The 15,833-nt window shown below is 39.0% G+C and overlaps 1 pseudogene; it reads left to right on the forward strand.

Moving 5' to 3' along the window:
* The first annotated feature begins 14,731 nt into the window (after positions 1 to 14,731).
* Positions 14,732 to 15,361, forward strand: LOC149184088 (polypyrimidine tract-binding protein homolog 2 pseudogene; annotated as a pseudogene).
* The last annotated feature ends 472 nt before the right edge of the window (positions 15,362 to 15,833 follow it).

A 15,833-nucleotide genomic window follows, 5' to 3' on the forward strand; every position in this document is an offset into this window, starting at 1 on the left:
AAATAAGGTTACCATCCTAAGCTTAGAAAGGTCTTTTGAATATTTTTAACCTAAGTCTACGATAAGGGAAATATCTTCAAAGCCGCGTTGCAAAAAAGATAGGAAATGTCTCCATTTCTCTATAATATCGGTATGCGCAAGACTCTCGTGTTAAGCATAATATCGCATCGCAATAAAGTAATACTCATAAAGAAAAACTTCAAAGATTTACCGATCTGCGATAACACCGATCGCAAGATCGCATATCGCAGAAATGAGCTGGCAAGATTCGGCAAACATTAAACTTCTGCGACCTGCGATGTTGCGATCGCTGCGATATTATGTTTGCGCGATCTGCGATGGTGCGATTTGCGATGGCGCGATCTGCGATGTTACGTAAGCAAATCATAAATCACTTCATCACGAATCCTTCGAGCATGCCATTCAAAGAAAAGCCACTTACCATAACCTGACTCAAGATCATGCGCTTTTAATGATAGTAAAGAAATTAGTTGTCAGCTATTAAATGAAATGAAGACGCGTGATTTTGTAAAGAATTACTTCACGTAAGGTGGCATATTTGATATATCTGTTGCATTTAAAACTCTCCCATCACCTTTCTTGATCAGTCATTTCCATTTCACTCGTAATCTGCAGGAACGAAGAACTAAAGACGATTCAAAGCCAAACGCAGGAAGAAATGGGAAAAAAAAATAAAGCTCAAGGCTCTGAGGCGAAGGAAAAGACGAAGGAGATGGCGCCTTTGTATACAGACACAGCCTGTAACAGAGACGCAGGGATATCGACATGGGAAAGCATGTACAGACTGCTTGATGAAGAGAATCCCAGAATAATGAAGGTTGCTGATGTCGCGGGCTCACAACGCTCTTCCGAGGTGTCCTTAGAGGAGCTAGCATGTTCATTTCTTCACCGGATAGCAGCAAGGCCCAAAATTCTACCATATACGGATATGATCAAGTGGATACTTGACAATGCAGAGATGAACAACAGACAATTCAAGGTTCAAGGACATGGGCTCATCGGATCATTCGCTGCGCAAGATTTAAAGCTTATGTATCATCTTCCTGAACTGCAAGCGACTTACAATGCACAATTTGTTAAGAAATTTGTGGCAGAGAACTCAAACCTAGCAGAGACCACCAAAGATTGGTCCAGAAAAGAGGATCCGCTCAAAAAGGACAAAAACAGTATGTACAGCACTGGTTCCCTCACTTCTCCATATTATTTTGCTGCGGCCATGCTTTGTAGATTATTTGGGATGCCGGATATCAATAAGTTTTCGTCTGAATGGCTACCATTAATAGATGCTGCCACAAATGCTGATATTATGGATTGGGCCAAGATCTTTTCTGATAATCTATACATGGCTATTATCAATTACCGGTCTAAAAGATCCTTGTCTCAAAGGGTCTATCCTCCTTTTTATCTTTCTGCATATGTTATGGATTCTATTTGTTATGTGTCTAAATTTCCAACTATGGGTTGGAAATGGACTACCTAGGACCCATTACCTATCCATGTTTATCATAAGGTGTTATGGGATTCTCAGTTCGTCCCACACTTCTACCAGATTTGTCACGGGCTTATCTTACCCTTGTATAGAATGATGTATGATGAAGACCCCCCGAGGTGCTCACCCGAGGCACAGGTAGATATCATCCCCATCGCAAGATGGTTCGGGGAAGAATGGTTCACCTATATTAGAGTGTTTGGAAGCACTGTACCTCCGCATGTCCTGCCTCTATATATCCCTGACAAACTTTTGGCTCGGGAAATTGCATATCAAACCTGTTCAGAAGGCGGCCTGACTAAAGACCTAAAAGACAAAAAGAAGGCCATATGGCCTCAGTTTCCTGTAGCTTCTGGGGCCTTTTCATTGTTCGATGTAGGACACGCTTTCACCGAAGTGGAGAATGTGACGTGTCTACAATTATTTAAATTCCCAGCAAGGCCATTTGACCCAAATGATGTTGCCCAAGATTTCATAATGAACGTCAAAATAAAAGTATTTGTTGGAAAGAAATATTTGTTTTATGATTTGTTTCAGAGTAGAAGCTCACTCCAGGAAATTTTGCGGGAAACTCGGTCGAAGTTGTCTCCAGATGACCTCCAAAGATTCATGTTATACAGGGAAAGAAGGCTGGCCAGTGTTCCTCTAGAGAAGCTGCGACTGCCTGCTAGAGAACCAACTCCAAGCGTTAGCCTCAGTGGAAACTCTAGCACTTCCAGATCTAAATCTAACACTGCGCAAGGAGTGCCTGAACATTCTAAAGGGTCTGGAAGCGACCAAGGAAAAAACGAATAAATAGCTAAAGATACAGCTCAGTCAAGTGCAATGTCGCAACAACAAGTTATCGCCTCCCCACCAAGAGATGTCCCCCCTCTTGTCATTGAAGCGCCACTCATCACAGCAGAACTGGACAAAGAATGGGAAACCTTCAATGAGCTGATCAATCTTGAAGGGCAAGCCCTAAGAACAACTGTGAACAATACACAGGTAGCGCAAGAAGTGGTTTCTACCATAGTCAGCAGTGTCACAGAAACGGAGCACATTCCTATCGCTCCACCTTCTGAGCTTCTACTTAATGTAGAAGAAATTCCTGCACTGGATGTATTCTATAGTCCCCAACATAAAGCAATGGAGATAGCGGCCACGCAAGCAAACATTCTTATCGACTGTGTAAATGAGAATTTACACAGGGCCAATTTAATCGAAGAGACCACCCCAGGGTACCTACCAAATAAACTACGACTGGAAGCAGGATGGAAGCAGAATGCGTAGGAAAAGGGAAAAGTGATCCAAGCATTAAACAGGTTAAATTGGGAGTGTTACTGGGCATACTTGGTCAAGCCGCATAGTCAATGGATGACTGTGAAATTCATCATAAACGCGGCTGAAAAAGTAGTGCCAGCTCTCGTAGATTCTGTTTTCACAGCCCAGCTCAGTGCAGAAGTCAGCCAGCCGACTCTCCTCAAGCCCATGATGAACACTTGCAGCTTTAAAGACCAAGTTTAGAAGTAGCCTTATTTTAGAATGTTGTTTTTTCTTTAAAATTAGATTAGAAAAAGGACGGTCATTTGAAAACCGCATCCTAAATTTTGTAAATACACTATTATTAGAATTAGGTAGTATTTTAACCCTTCTCATGCATTTAGAGAAGGGTCTAGAAATTTGTCAAAAACTTGTCCTTGGAACATGCACTTCTGCACCTTCAGAGGAGGTTTTGATGAATGGATGGATCGAGATTTATTAATGTTTGCATTTGATGTCTGCTACTGATGTTGCACTTTTGTACTCTTAGTAGATGTTAGAACAAGTAGAGATAAATCGTTTTTGCTTGAGGCTTATGAGTAGGATTAGTCATAAATGGTACTTTTATCTCTTGGCCATTTCTACTTATATTCTTAAAGTGATATACAGTTTTCAATTGTTTATATGTTACTGCATGAATGTATGAGTTACCATTTGGCACTTCTGTACGGTGGAGCCATTTATTTATGTCTGATATATGAATAACTTATTATGTGATATGCTGTTCACAACTGTTTTGCCTAACTTTTTATGCAAAGTGGTTTATCTTAATTGATTTATATTCTTATGATAGCTGAATGATCTTTATTACCAGTTATTGTTTGAAATATCTTTAGATCGCATAATAGAAGAAATACACCCCGGGTTAGCATAGCTTAGATGTGTTGTTTCTCATTAGATTACAATAGCATAGAGTTAGTTTAAAGGTTTGAATTAAATTAGCTTTAAGTATTCTTAGATCAGCAACATCCAACTCTGCACACACACACATACACCCTTAGATTGGGAAACTGGTCCCATTATCCCTAGTCGGACCCGCTATACCAAACGGATAAGGAGCTGCCAACCAAGGTCCGGACCGGGTGGGTATCCCCCTTGTTGTCGACCCGATTTTCGGGGCTTCAACATATTTGGCGCTAGAAGGAGGGCCTCAACATAGTGTCTGTTGGAATGATTTTCAATTGTAACATTTGAATCAGGATGGCTGCTCACAAACTTCCCATTTGGAGTTGCATCCATGTTCCTACCTCTTCCAACACTCCACTTGAAGTGGTAAGACTCTTGTCTCAGGTAAAATTCAATGGTAAGAAAAATTCTTCTGCTTTTAATCATGCTCTTCAATTTATGCAAAGAGTTTCAAGTTCGGATGTTCAAAGAATTGATGAAGGCATTTTATGCAGAATTTTTACTCTTACATTCACGGCGGAATCTAGAAAATGGTGCAGAACCCTCCCAGTTGCCTCAATTCACAGCTGGGACCAATTCGTCAAGACTTTCATTTTTGAATTTGATTGTTATGACTATGACCAGGTATATGATGAAATTGATTATCTACGGAAACAAGATGAATCTGTTAGGGATTTTAATATGCGATTTCATCTTAATTGTCTAAAGTATGATCTTGAAAGTGAACTCATGGATGAAGAATCTTTGGATTATGCTGAGCATTCCCTGCCTCCTATGTCTGATCAAGCAGAAATTAGTTCAAGCTTTGTCTCATTTTCTTCTAATGTGAATGAGAATTCCAATCTGAATATACCAATCACCCATGATGAAGAAAGTTCCCAAAGCCTAGGAGACATGCATGCTCTAATGCAAGAAGACAAAAGCGAGAATGCTGGAGGAAAGCCTGCCTTGGAACCAGGAGATGACTTTGATACAAGGTCAGAAAATATCGTTGCAAATCAACAAATGCAGATGCCAAGGTTAGAACAGCAAACTATTTCTCTTTCAAAAAGTATCAGTACACAAAGGTATGATCTAAAGCCCGATGTCTATGATGAATCTGATGAACAAAGATTTTTCCATGATAATATTTTCAAATGCATTGTTCTAGAATCGCATTTTTCTCTTTATCCTGATGTTTTTAGTGATGATAATTTTTTCCCTCTCAATATTAAAGATATCTCAAAAAGTATAGAGGATTATTCAAATGAGTCATCGTTAGGTTTTCAAGATAAAAAGACAGCTATAGAACATCCTTTGATCATTTTCAAACAAGAACGACTTGACCTTCCTTGTCTGAAAATATATGACGAAAAAGAGAAATCTAGGGAAACCTGTAAAATCATTTATGATAGCTACTTTGACAACGATGATATTGTTGATTTATCCCAAGTAACTCAACAAAGCTCAGATAATGAGAGATATTCTAATTCAGGAATCATATCAGTCAATCCTCATTTCAAAGTAAAAGATCATTTGCATGATTTTACTATTCAAGGCAATACCCCGATCTATGATTCATATCATGAGGAAACCCCCATGCCTGTTCACAATCATAACTTGTCTTCTGATTCACAAGACGGAATCCGAAATTGCTCGGATCCCATAATTCTGGCCAGTTCTTATGAAAAACAAGATATTCCAAGTCAATCCCAGTTGTGCTGTAACATTATTTGTACAGATAATCATTTCTTTCTTGCTCACTTGCACTCATTTTGTACAAAATCGGATTGTTTTTTAAATTTTCAGACTTTTGATAGATTACTATGGCATGTTGATCACCTCATCAAAGAACATTCGAAAGATGTGCTACCATTTTGGAAAGCTAAACTGTGTCAAGGAAGTATAGAACTTTTTCAATTCCAAGATCAATCAATATCAGACTTCCTTAAAAAACTACTTTGGCATCAAAAACACCATCAACGAAGGAAACCACCTTTCGAAACTTGTCAGCAGTTCGCGCCAATTGATAAATCTCTTTCCAGAAATTTCCATCTATTCTTCATTGATTTACTCAGTGATTTATATATGGAAACTTTCCTTTTACAAGAAATTGCTAAAAGCTTGACAGTAGGTTACAGGCCATTAAGACTGAAAAATCATATTCGCAACCTGGCTTGTCATCTTTTCTATTACGAGATCATCAATCCATAACAGAAATTCATCCTGATTTTTATGATCCAATAGGTATCTAGTTGGAAAGAAGTTTCCATGAGAAAGAGATTTCAAACAGAATTCCAACTGAAGTTACACATTCTTATTCCACATCCAACATTAACAGTCCAAGAAACGTTTTGTTCTTAACACTGATGTTTGAAAGTTACATACGTGTAGGAATAAAAATGAAAAGATGGTTCCACTGGAAATATCATTTCACCTAGTTAATTTTCTGTATATAGTTAGAATAGGAGTAGGAGTAATTTAGCTAGGTTATTAGGTTTACTTTTAATAGTTGGTAGGCAAAATAAGAGAAGAGTTTATCCCTATTCTGCACATAATCCTAGGGAATGTCTACCTCTCATTTCGTTAAATATTTTTCTCCATAATAAAATTTGCTATGGTTAACAGCATTTGACATTTACTAAAGACACCTTTTCTCTATCAAGATTTTGAACTTCTACTTCTATAAATAGCAAATCTTTTGAAAACTTGATCTTTATTATCAATATAACTTTAACCCAGATATGATACTAGTTTCAACTCCAAGAAATTTGAAGAAAGCAATCTTAGTGAAGAAATTGTTTTATGTCAGTACAATGAAATACATCAATAACAAAATAAGGATTCCCTGTGGAAACAGCCATTTCCAAAAAGCTCTATTATTGCCGTCCAGAACTTTCTTAAGGAAAAAAAATTGACTTCCTCCCTGCTAAAGAAAATCGCAGCATTTAGAAAAGGACCCAAGGATTCACTATATCTTGAAGAATAACAGGTCTCATCACGAGCCGGCTTATCATGATCACAGATATTATAGCTTGCTGACTTTGCCATTACTGTCCACCAAAACAGGGCAACGACTTAAGATTATTGAAATCACAAGACAAGGGGTCTCATCGCGAGCCAGCTTGTTCAGCAAAAGTGTAAATCAAGTGAATGACTGTGTCATAATTTGGCTACCAAACCAAGACATTATTCTTTAAGAATAAAAAAAGGAAAAAGTATCAACCTGGGTTTCTTCTTTAAGAGTTGTAGATCACGTTAAACAGGATAAAAGATCATTACTGGGCAATAGGTAACAATGTCGAGGCTATGGACGCCTGCTGGCAGCAGAGGCTCTACCTGCGACAAAGGAGCATATTTAAAAAGGTTGCTACACAGGGAAGACTTTATTTTAATTTTTACAAGACCAAGTAATGGCTGATGTAAATGCAAGGACAAACTGAGGATGCAAGTAATTAAAATAGAAAGAGGTTGAAACAAAATATCATTAACAGTTTGAAGTATAATATGCTTTATCTTTTTATAATAAAGTTTAAGTTTTCTAAGAAAAATTTTTGAAGTTTGAAAACATCAATAGAAGATCAGAGATAACTGGTTCTCCCAAGTGAATTGCCAATTGTTGTGGCCAACAACACCCCCCCCTTGTTCATTTAAGTGTTGTCCAAAATACTAAATGAATGGGGACCCTTAGTTAAATTTTAAAGAAAAAAAGCAAGAGTTTCCTTTCTTCAAAATAAGGTTACCATCCTAAGCTTAGAAAGGTCTTTTGAATATTTTTAACCTAAGTCTACGATAAGGGAAATATCTTCAAGCCTCGTTGTAAAAAAGATAGGAAATGTCTCCATTTCTCTATAATATTGGTATGCGCAAGACTCTCGTGTTAAGCATAATATCGCATCGCAAAAGAGTAATACTCATAAAGAAAAACTTCAAAGATTTACCGACCTGCGATAACACCGATCGCAAGATCGCATATCGCAGAAATGAGCTGGCAAGATTCGGCAAACATTAAACTTTTGCAACCTGCGATGTTGCGATCGCTGCGATATTATGTTTGCGCGATCTGCGATGGTGCGATTTGCGATGGCGTGATCTGCGATGTTACGTAAGCAAATCATAAATCACTTCATCACGAATCCTTCGGGCACGCCATTCAAAGAAAAGCCACTTACCATAATCTGACTCAAGATCATGCGCTTTTAATGATAGTAAAGGAATTAGTTGTCAGCTATTAAATGAAATGAAGACGCGTGCTTTTGTAAAGAATTACTTCACGTAAGGTGGCATATTTGATATATCTGTTGCATTTAAAACTCTCCCATCACCTTTCTTGATCAGTCATTTCCATTTCACTCATAATTTGCAGGAACGAAGAACTAAAAACGATTCAAAGCCAAACGCAGGAAGAAATGGGAAAGAAAAATAAAGCTCAAGGCTCTGAGGCGAAGGAAAAGACGAAGGAGATGGCGCCTTTGTATGCAGACACAGCCTGTAACAAAGACGCAGGGATATCGACATGGGAAAGCATGTACAGACTGCTTGATGAAGAGAATCCCAGAATAATGAAGGTTGCTGCTATCGCGGGCTCACAACGCTCTTCCGAGGCGTCCTTAGAGGAGCTAGCATGTTCATTTCTTCACCGGATAGCAGCAAGGCCCAAAATTCTACCATATACGGATATGATCAAGTGGTTACTTGACAATGTAGAGATGAACAAAAGACAATTCAAGGTTCAAGGACATGGGCTCATCGGATCATTCGCTGCGCAAGATTTAAAGCTTATGTATCATATTCCTGAAACGCAGGCGACTTACAATGCACAATTTGTTAAGAAATTTGTGGCAGAGAACCCAAACCTAGCAGAGACCACTAAAGATTGGTCCATAAAAGAGGAGCCGCTCAAAAAAGCCAAAAACGGTATGTACAGCACTGGTTCCCTCACTTCTCCATATTGTTTTGCTGCAGCCATGCTTTGTAGATTATTTGGGATGCCGGATATCAATAAGTTTTCGTCTGAATGGCTACCATTAATAGATGCTGCCACAAATGCTGATATTATGGATTGGGCCAAGATCTTTTCTGATAATCTATACATGGCTATTATCAATTACCGGACTAAAAGATCCTTGTCTCAAAGGGTCTATCCTCCTTTTTATCTATCCGCATATGTTATGGATTCTATTTGTTATGTGTCTAAATTTCCCACTATGGGTTGGAAATGGACTACCCAGGACCCATTACCTATCCATGTTTATCATAAGGTGTTATGGGATTCTCAGTTCGTCCCACACTTCTACCAGATTTGTCACGGGCTTATCTTACCCTTGTATAGAATGATGTATGATGAAGACCCCCCGAGGTGCTCACCCGAGGCACAGGTAGATATCATCCCCATCGCAAGATGGTTCGGGGAAGAATGGTTCACCTATATTAGAGTGTTTGTAAGCACTGTACCTTCGCATGTCCTGCCTCTATATATCCCCGATAAACTTTTGGCTCGGGAAATTGCATATCAAACCTGTTCAGAAGGCGGCCTGACTAAAGACCTAAAAGACAAAAAGAAGGCCATATGGCCTCAATTTCCTGTAGCTTGTGGGGCCTTTTCATTGTTCGATGTAGGACACGCTTTCACCGAAGTGGAGAATGTGACGTGTCTACAATTATTTAAATTCCCAGCAAGGCCATTTGATCCAAATGATGTTGCCCAAGATTTCACAACGAACGTCAAAATAAAAGTATTTGTTGGAAAGAAATATTTGTTTGATGATTTGTTTCAGAGTAGAAGCTCACTCCAGGAAATTTTGCGGGAAGCTTGGTCGAAGTTGTCTCCAGATGACCTCCAAAGATTCATGTTATACAGGGAAAGAAGGCTGGCCAGTGTTCCTCTAGAGAAGCTGCGACTGCTTGCCAGAGAACCAACTCCAAGCGTTAGCCTCAGTGGAAACTCTAGCACTTCCAGATCTAAATCTAACATTGCGCAAGGAGTGCCTGAACATTCTAAAGGGTCTGGAAGCGACCAAGGGAAAAACGAAGAAACAGCTAAAGATACAGCTCAGTCAAGTGCAATGTCGCAACAGCAAGTTATCACCTCCCCGCCAAGAGATGTCCCCCCTTCTGTCATTGAAGCGGCACTCGTCACAGCAGAACTGGACAAAGAATGGGAAACCTTCAATGAGCTGATCAATCTTGAAGGGCAAGCCCCAAGAACAACTGTGAACAATACACAGGTAGCGCAAGAAGTGGTTTCGACCATAGTCAGTAGTGTCACAGAAACGGAGCACATTCCTATCGCTCCACCTTCTGAGCTTCTACTTAATGTAGAAGAAATTCCCCCACTGGATGTATTCTATAGTCCCCAACATAAAGCAGCGGAGCCAGCGGCCACACAAGCAAACATTCTTATCGACTGTGTAAATGAGAATTTACACAGGGCCAATTTAATCGAAGAGACCACCCCGGGGTACCTACTAAATAAACTATGACTGGAAGCAGGATGGAAGCAGAAGGCACAGGAAAAGGGAAAAGCGATCCAAGCATTAAACAGGTTAAATTGGGAGTGTCACTGGGCATACTTGGTCAAGCCGCATAGTCAATGGATGACTATGAAATGCAACATAAACACGGCCGAAAAAGTAGTGCCAGCTCTCATAGATTCTGTTTTCGCAGCCCAGCTCAGCGCAGAAGTCAGCCAGCCGACTCTCCTCAAGCCCATGATGAACACTTGCAGCTTTAAAGACCAAGTTCAGAAGTAGCCTTATTTTAGAATGTTGTTTTTTCTGTAAAATTAGATTAGAAAAAGGACGGTCATTTGAAAACTGCATCCTAAATTTTGTAAATACACTATTATTAGAATTAGGAAGTAGTATTTTAACCCTTCTCATGCATTTAGAGAAGGGTCCAGAAATTTGTCAAAAACTTGTCCTCGGAACATGCACTTCTACACCCTCAGAGGAGGTTTTGATGAATGGATGGATCGAGATTTATTAATGTTTGCATTTGATGTCTGCTACTGATGTTGCACTTTTGTACTCTTAGTAGATGTTAGAACAAGTAGAGATAAATCGTTTTTACTTGAGGCTTATGAGTAGGATTAGTCATAAATGGTACTTTTATCTCTTGGCCATTTCTACTTATATTCTTAAAGTGATATACAGTTTTCAATTGTTTATATGTTACTGCATGAATGTATGAGTTACCATTTGGCACTTCTGTACGGTGGAGCCATTTATTTATGTCTGATATATGAATAACTTATTATGCGATATGTTGTTCACAACTGTTTTGCCTAACTTTTTATGCAAAGTGGTTTATCTTAATTGATTTCTATTCTTATGATAGCTGAATGATCTTTATTACCAGTTATTGTTTGAAATCTCTTTAGATCGCATAATAGAAGAAATACACCCCGGGTTAGCATAGCTTAGATGTGTTGTTTCTCATTAGATTACAATAGCATAGAGTTAGTTTAAAGGTTTGAATTAAATTAGCTTTAAGTATTCTTAGATCAGCAACATCCAACTCTGCACACACACACACATACACCCTTAGATTGGGAAATTGGTCCCATTATCGCTAGTCGGACCCGCTATACCAAACGGATAAGGAGCTGCCAACCAAGGTCCGGACCGGGTGGGTATCCCCCTTGTTGTCAACCCGATTTTCGGGGTTTCAACACCTTCCTAACTAATCACACCTTCCATGCCAATGTTTGGAACTTGATTTTATCTTTATATATAGTTTTACATCACAAAATAATGTCAATATGTAAACATTGCAAATTTTACTTTATTGAATAATATATATTAATATAAAACCATAGACATCAATTTATAAATATATGTACAACATTAAAATCATTATATCAGTGTTGCCACAAGGTAAGATGATATGCATTTCCATCATGGCATTGTTCTTAAGGTATTTGATTGTAACAACCACGGTTTAAAAATCCATAAAATAAAGTTAATAAAGGTAAAATAAGACCAAGGTCATGGGATACGTATTCCAAGTTGAATTTTGGGCAAGCCATCTGATTATGGCTAAGGGGAAATTGACAAAGGCAATGGAAAAGGCTTTGAAAAGGAAATGAGGCATTATTTGACATTTATTTATGAAAATAAAGGAAATTAGGAGAAAAGGAAGGTGAAAGGTCACAGGTTTCATGTGAGGAGGAAATTGAAGGAAAATAATGGAAAATGAACAAAATAGAGGCCTCATTAATAAAAAGGATTCTGAGAATTAGTTCACAACCTTTTGTTAGTTTTAGCTTAGAGCTCTCTCTCTATTTCTCTCTCTCTCATACTCTTGCGCACTTAGAGCACTCTAGAATTGGAGAAATAAAGGCAAAGGAAGGATAAGAAAACAATGAGAAGCAAAGATCAAGCAATGAAGAGTTGAATCAAGCAGCTACAGGGGGATTAATAGCACATATCGAGTTGCATGTATGATTTCCTTTCTAGTTTTGGTATGCATAGTACATGCATGCATGTATTTGGTTCTCTTGTTGTCAGTGAGATGGGTTTTTCCAAGTGTGACAGTGGTTTCAACCTTGCATTTACATTTCCATATAACTATGGTGTGATGGGGTTTCTTTCATTTGGTTGAGTTGGATTGTCGGACGGTTTGGAATCGGGTGAGGTGGTCTCATGAAAATTCCCAAAGCCCTAGGAATCCCTTAACTGGCAATGGTGGGATACATGGCAAAGCCTAAGGGTGGAGACAGTAAAATTCCTCAAGGTATTGATGAAGAAATATGGAGGCATCCATGCTTTTTTAGGGACTAGTTATCCCTTGGCCGGTAAATGTGGGATTGCAGTAAAGCCTGGTAGTGTATGTTTATTGTTTGGCCTAGAAATCCCTTAACCGGAAGAAGAGGGATTTGGGCCTAGGAATCCCTTTATCGGTAATGGCGGGATGCATGGTAAAGCTTAAATAATCCCTAGTTTTTTTGTTTTGAGTCCCACATTCATGCTTGGAAAATGGCATGGGGGTGATTGGCTGAAGGAAAGATTTGGTTCAACCTAATCTATGGTTGGGTGGTACGTCAAAGTCCCTGACTTGGTTGGATTTTGCATATGTTAATAAGAGCTATTTTTCCCTTGTATTTCATAAGTAGGTATACTTGTTATTATGTGGCTTTAATGGATGTTCTATAATTGTTATTCTTCTGGTTATATGTTGGTTATAAGCATGGATTTATGATATACTTTAGTTATGGCTCTCATCATGTTTTGATTAGTAAATGAATGGTTAATGAATGTATGACCTAATAGATGATATTGCAGCTATTATGAGAGGGCATTAGACCTTCTTGATGATTATCAGATAAGTATGAGACCCCTATGTTTAGATGTGTATTTATGACTTGTACATTACATGTTCATGATGTGTTTGACGGAATGTCTATCATGGTTATGCCTAGATAGGTCAAGTTCTTGCTTAAGTTTTGTATGGAAGGCTTATCTATGTGTCATTCATTATTCTGGGAAGTTTCATTAAGTTATGGGTAGTGGTATGGAGACTAGAAAAATTTCCTCAGATCTCGTGGTCACAGGCATAGAACTGGGTGAAAAAGACTATAGTCACACCTGTTAGACTCTGTCTCATGTCAGAGATTGATTCTTCTTCAAAACCCTGTTTTGAAGAAGAAATCATTAAATGTGTTGTTTTAGAATATGTAATTTATTCTCCAGCTCTTCAAAAGGCAGCAGCGACTTCAAGCTCCTATCCCTGCACAAGCACAATTCAAAACATCATCAGCAATCAGAGGCAAAAAGCTATTTGGAGAAGTCTCACTGGAGATCCCGAACACCTGTTTTGGAAATTGTCATAAATGAATTATCTTACAACAAGGAGTTGATTGGTCCATTTATTCGGGCATTGACAGAACCCAAGTGGAAAATGGACATTATTTTGACCTATCTTTTGAAGTATTTCTCACGGTATATCACTAAGAGTGTGGGAACTGATATTAAGGAAACTGGCCTCTATTATGTTTTCTGAGTACATTTTGAGGAGAGACTAAACCATTGTTTGCACAGAACTGAGCGCTCTTCTTCCTTGATGACCGTGTGAGCTTTTCTGGTAGCAAAAATTCAAATTTCAGAGGACACATTCATTTGGTTGGTTGTACATGTATTCTCAATCGAGTGGATCAATGTGACTTTAATGTAGTTGTAACAAAGGCAGAAAGATAGAGGTCGATTTCCAGAACAGTGTTATGAGGTTGTGATGAATGCTCTTCGATCATTAAAAGGTGAACCTGGTCAGAAAAGACTTCATAGAGAGTTTGGATCTCCTGTGCGACATACTGCAAGCCGGCCGTTGCTTGACCAAGCATCTCAAGAGCGTTATAGTGTTCGATGGCCCGATCAAGCTTTTCATGAATATTGGTATCGAACAATGATTGAACTTGGGCTTAAGAATGAACTGCTAGAGTTTGTGGGACCAGATCTGGTACCTTTCTTGCAGAGTGCAAGTCGGGAGCGATCAAAGTCTGGAAATTTAACAATCAAATCAACAATGCCTTCCGCTCCTTCATCCATTACTCATACACGACAAGCTTTGAATCTTGAGCAAGCCAAATACCTGGAATTTCTTGCTCGTTACTATGTATACAAAAGGCAACATGTGCTCAGCACATGTACTCTTAAGGCTGTCAAAAAGGAGGTGAAATATTAACACTAGAGCAAAGATATCAGTATCTCAGTAATGCTGTATTGCAAGCAAAGAATGCGTGCAGTACCCATGCCACAGTGAACTCTATGGTTTACCATTGTGACAATGGATTGCTGGAGCTATTGAAAGGAAAATTTGTTGTACTCCGATTCCCAGATGAAAATTAAGGAAGAATTAGAGCGAATATCATTAAGGGTTGCGGGACTAGGTGACACCTCACCTTCAAATGACCTATTTCTTGCAAGGAACGTTGTAGCTAAAGATGCTCTTGCACAAAATGCAAAGGAAAAGGCTACAGAGATATCTCTAGAGCTAAAAAGTATTACACAGCTGTATAATGAGTATGCAGTCCCTTTTGAGCTTTCAGGGTTTGAACATTTCAGGTCTCGATAATTTCCGTTGCTGAAAGCTCCGAGTTTGAAACTTGGGTGGAATGGGTTCCATAGCTGGCCAGCCGCAGTTCCGGTACACTCAACCACCATCGAAGTTTCTGCACCTTAGAAATTTGCCGTGGGAGTGCACAAAGGAAGAGCTTATTGAACTGGGGAAGCCGTTCGGGAAAATTGTCAACACCAAGGTCAATGTTGGATCGAATCGCAACCAGGCGTTTGTGGAATTTGCGGATTTGAATCAAGCTATTGCAATGGTTTCATATTATGCTTCATCGCCAGAACAGGCTCACGTACGCGGCAAAACTGTGTACCTACAATACTCCAATAAGCATGAAATCGTCAACAACAAGAATTCCAGGGATGAAGCAAGCAATGTATTGCTGGTGACAATTGAGGGTATAGAAGCTGGTGATGTCAGCATAGATGTTTTGCATTTGGTATTCTCAGCATTTGGTTTTGTACATAAAATTGCCACTTTGAAAAAAGTGTTGGTTTTCAGGCACTGGTGCAGTTTAGTGATTTAGATACAGTCGGTCTTCTTTCTGTTATACAAATCATGCACTGGATCAGTTCCTGGAATCGATTTATGCTGTAGAAAACAATATTGTTAGGCTTGGTGGAGGATCTAGGAATGAAATTGTGGTGAAGCGTAGTTTGAAAGAGCTGAAACGCGGTGTTAGTGTTTCTGGGCCACTCCGTTCCAGACATGGACAACTAATGGGTATGAAAAGGAATTTGGAAGAACAGATCAAACGCTGTTCACTCCGTTCGAGAGCGAGGAGAGTCTCCCGGAGGATGCTTTTGGATATAGCTTCAGAACAACATATTGAATCCCTATATAGCAGGTATTCAATTCATAATCAAACAATAGAAAATGTTGTGTTTAGAATGAGAGGTGGGATTTCACAATCTTAAAAGTATACGTGTTGCGTGACTGCCCTGTTTAGTGCCCGATTTTTGTGATGCATTCTCTTATCAATGAGAAATGCCAAGTCAAGATACGCCTAAAACAGAACGAAGATATCCATCATAGCAGGAAAGCAGGAACCGATCTCCTATTTCAAGAC

The sequence above is a fragment of the Pinus tabuliformis genome, chromosome 3_2 (assembly GCF_031772625.1).
Source record: "Pinus tabuliformis cultivar Carrire ecotype Pingquan chromosome 3_2, CPIR1, whole genome shotgun sequence".
Classification (NCBI taxonomy): Eukaryota; Viridiplantae; Streptophyta; class Pinopsida; order Pinales; family Pinaceae; genus Pinus; species Pinus tabuliformis.